Source organism: Takifugu rubripes, chromosome 12, assembly GCF_901000725.2.
Source record: "Takifugu rubripes chromosome 12, fTakRub1.2, whole genome shotgun sequence".
Taxonomy (NCBI): Eukaryota; Metazoa; Chordata; class Actinopteri; order Tetraodontiformes; family Tetraodontidae; genus Takifugu; species Takifugu rubripes.
In genome coordinates this window covers 5,671,790-5,676,179 of record NC_042296.1, presented here as the reverse complement: position 1 = coordinate 5,676,179, position 4,390 = coordinate 5,671,790, and positions in this window count along the sequence as shown.

Below are 4,390 nucleotides of genomic sequence, written 5' to 3'. Positions count from 1 at the left end.
CCGATAAGTTTCGCTTTTTCATGCTAAACTAAAAGAAACAGCGAAACAGCGACAGGACCTGAGCCGGCGCTGCGTCAGCATGTGTCACCTAAAGCGGAGCAGATGTGGTGATTTCAGGCCACGTTCTGCTGAGACAACAATAACAGTGGTGGAAAAAAACACTCAGTTGGAATTAAATATGTTCATTTGGCGTTTGACGGGAGACATCCTGAATTAGACTCCTCCAAAATGGCTGATTAATGATGTGGGTTTTTTTTTTTCTGCCTCCACGTTGGCTTCAGCCACCGGGTTGGATCCACCGTGTGTTGGCCTGCATGCGGAGTGTGATACTCCCACACCGTGGCTTTGTAAATCTCTCTGTTTCTCTTTCCCTTTCTGGAAATCCATCCAGCTCTCCCTCTCCTCGCTCTCTGTTTCTTTCTCCTTTCAAGCGTGGAATCATTTAATTATCGCCTATAGCTTTTTGGCAGGCTGTTGAATGCCCACCTTTCAAAGTGGCGAGGAAACAATTTACCCTGGGATATCACACACAAACACGCACACACATACTCGCTCTCACTCGCTGACACACACTTCAATGGGGGGATTTATTACAGCAGGTCCATGTGCAGTTCATAGAAATCTGTCACCAATTCCAGGTTGAAGAAACAATATCAGGGAACACAAAGATCTCAAACCAGGAGATGCTGTCACTTTTAAAAAGAAGTAAAAACAAATGTTTCCTGAACACATTTTCTGGCGGGAACGGACCAAATTTGAGGCAGCAGTGTGTGTGTGTGTGTGTGTGTGTGTGTGTGTTTGTGTGTGTGTGTGGTGGGAGGTACAGTCTGTGTGAGGTAATGATTAAAAGTTGTAAAGCATTTAGACCATTTAACTTGCCATTATGAGAACAGTAGGAGGCGATTTATTTGGGATTCTCACCTACCCGTGCACGTACGTGGGTTTGGGGGACGTGCGCACGTGCGTGCACGTTTGAAGCCTGTCCCTATAGAGCTGCAGGAAGCGAACAAAGCAACAGCCGGGGGAAGAGGGTAAAACAACTGGGATCTATTGAGGGGAAATTAACAGCCCATCTCATATTGTCAGCGCTGTTATTGTATAAGAGGCTCTGGAAGGAGGAGAAGCCTTTAAACGATGTCGGCCGAGAAAAACGAAGACAAGGAGAAGAGTGCCGATGAAAGGCGAGGGCTGTAAATTTTCGACAGAGCTCTCAGTTCATTACAGGGTGATCAGAGACGAGGCCTGGCCACACAAAGGGGCCTCAGTGTTGTAAGGCGGCTACGTCAGTGTTACACCGGGGTCAGCTCTTTAACTCACGGGCAATGAATAACTGGGCTTTCAGCCGGGACAATGGAAGGCCGGCTCTCCCCAGCGCCGGGCAGGACCTGCCTTTTGTTGAAGAGTTGAACCAGGGAAGTCTCCAATCTGTAGGAACGCCGAGAAGTTAAAAAGAAACAACAGATGAGTGGAGGGAAAGGCTCGCGGTGATTTAGGATGTGTGTCTGCGCGCGGCCCCGAAGGTCAAGAGTGCTCCATCATCGCCCAGCCATTAAAGATTAAATGTGCTCAGTGCACACGGGGCCCCAGGAGAATTCACTGGCCTCCGCGTGAGAGCGTTTCTCTCGGGTAACCGGTCAAAATCTGGACTAACGCGAGACAACCTCGTCCTGAATTTAACTCTTCTTTGGTTCCAGGGTGCGATGATCTAAAATCGCCTGTCTCTTTGAAATAAAATGGACGGTTTTTGTTTGCTTCTTTGGTGTTGAGCGCTAAAAGCTTTGCACGGGGAAATTCAGCCCTTTTGATAAATAGGTGAATACTTTTCTAAGTAAATAAAATGTAAAAAAAAAAAAAAAGATAAACGTTTAATTAAAACTTAAAAAAATTCCAAGTTTGCCCTGAGACGATACTTAATAAAAACACAGCAACAGGAGCTAGCTAAAAACGGACCAGTGTAGCCTATGCACGTAGCATATGAGCTAATCTGGTTGGATTCGCTCTCCATTTGTGGCTGTCTATCAAGGGATTCACACCACTTTACTGGTGGAGTTTGTGGACGTGTTTTCCCAAACCCTCTGAAATGCATCCAGGAAGTGGCAGTGACAGTTGCAGACAACCGGTCGCAGCAGTTGCGCCAGCGTCAAGATGCGGAGGCACGTTTCCATCAGAACACACAGGGTTCACTGAGATCGCTCGGATTAAGAAGCGTGGAGCCAAAACCTGGCCCACGTACACAATATTGACAGAATCTTGGCGAAGCCCAGCAACAATTTTGTCAAATTGACATCTAAATGTGAATTAGTGCTAAAGCCATAGGCGTTAAATTCGGATTGAATACCTCTTTTCTTTATTTTACATCATTTTCCTCACAGTATTTTTGCCTCACAGTGATAAATTCCCCCCACACACACTCGACAGCAAAGCTCCCCGTGAGTGACGGGCGGCGTGCCATTACCATCCAGTTTGGGGTTTGTTTTTTTTGCTTTTTTGCCAACAGCTGTGAGGTAATTTAATTTAAATCCTATGCAAATCACGTGTGGGATAGCACCTGAAATCTGATGCCGGGAACAGTTGAGGGATGGGTGAGAGCACAGACACGCAATTACAGCACGGGCAGGGGAGAGGTAAGTGATTCCTTAAGTTGGGCATCATTCCGAGTGACAAACGCACACACATACAAAGCAGCTGTCTGAGGCAGGCGGGGTCAAACAGTGGTTAATTAGTCCCATCACCAGCTCGGGTCCACACTCCTTCAGCTCCGCTAGGCTGAATAATAATCCTTCAATTCCAACACTCACATCGGCGGAGTGTCAGAGGGAATCTGTTGATACTTCCTATTGTTAGCTGTCTCAAACACACACACACACACACACACACACACACACACACACGCTGCTGCTTGGCTGCTGCATCCATGTGTGTGACAGGTCTCCTCCCTTTGCAGGAGCATCACATGTGAGTACTCAGCCGCTCACTTCCTGTCTGTTGATGCACTCTCTGGATTAGGAAGGATTCCGAATCCATCCTAAAATGTGTCTTATTGGCTCAGGTGTCCAAAAATATGAGTTAATGATGCGCTGGGAATATTTTGAGGTCACAGGAAGATTCAAGCACCAAAGCGTGTGCCAGGAGGCTGTTTAGTGTTTGTTTCTCAGGAAGAGTCTCTCTGTGTGGGAAACAGGCAGGTGCTTCACGGATGGAGGGAAAAGAGGGAGCGAATTCCCATCTGCGTGTTCCATGGAGAGATCAGGGGACCGGTTCTTCACAGGTGCAGCACGCCTCCCTGCACCGGGAAGCTTTTAATGGGGCGGAAAACCTGCCTTCCGCTCCTGAAAATCCACCTCGGAATTCCCTTTTCCAAAGCCTGTGACAGCCTGTCTGTCCAAGGCAATTTTTCCAACGTCAATTTTTCCCCTTTTCTCTATTTATCATACACGTGCGGGTGTGCTTAAATAGATGCAATTATAAAGGCCGGCGCACATTAATGCAACGGCTGCATCCTAAAGACACTACGCCATAACACACAAAGGGTTGGAGGGCTGGAATAACGCCAGCAAAGCCTCATTAGCTTCTCGCCGCTTTTCTGGAAAGTGTGACGGGAGGGGTAGACGTAGACGGTGGCGGTGGCGGGCGGGGGGGCGGGGGCAGGCGGGGGGGGGGGGGGGGGGGGGGGGGGTTAGATAAGCAGAGGGGAGTTGAAAGAGAGCGAGAGGAGGCAGCAGGAGAGGGAAAACCAGGTCTGTGAGGGGCGTCAGCCAGGCAGACCCCACCATGCTGACCTGTTGGATTATGACTATTAGAAACCCATCTGGGGCTGCTTGACCACTTCACTGACAAATCCTCCCCCAACAGCCGCTCAGATGACCCCCACCGACATCATACACCCATGGGACGCACACGCAGGCGCGCACGCGCCGTCGGAGCACTTCACCTTAAATGCTAGGCGCGAGCGTGTGGCAGATGGAGAGGGGACGCGCGCGTCTGATTCATTTTCCAGAGTCGCTAAACCTGCTTGGCTTCGTTTGGACGTTGAGAGTCAGACCGAATTTCCATTAAGTCCTGAAAGCTTTACTGGTGACATGTTGATGGTTCTATCCCATAAACATTCATTGTTTTGTTTTTTTTTATCTGAATAGTGTGGAGACATCAGGATTTTTACTTTTATGCCACCAGTTATGCCCAACAGGCAGGGTTTGTTCTCATTTTTAGCGGGATTTAGCCAACAAATAGTGGAGATGGAGGAGGATCTGGATGGGACGGACGCGTGACCCCCTTCAGTCCTGTAATTTGACCTAAAGAAACCACATTGCACAACGTCTAGATCGTTTAATTACCAGAGGCTATTGTGACTTCACCTTTGCACATTTGTCACAGCACAAGTGTGAAATTT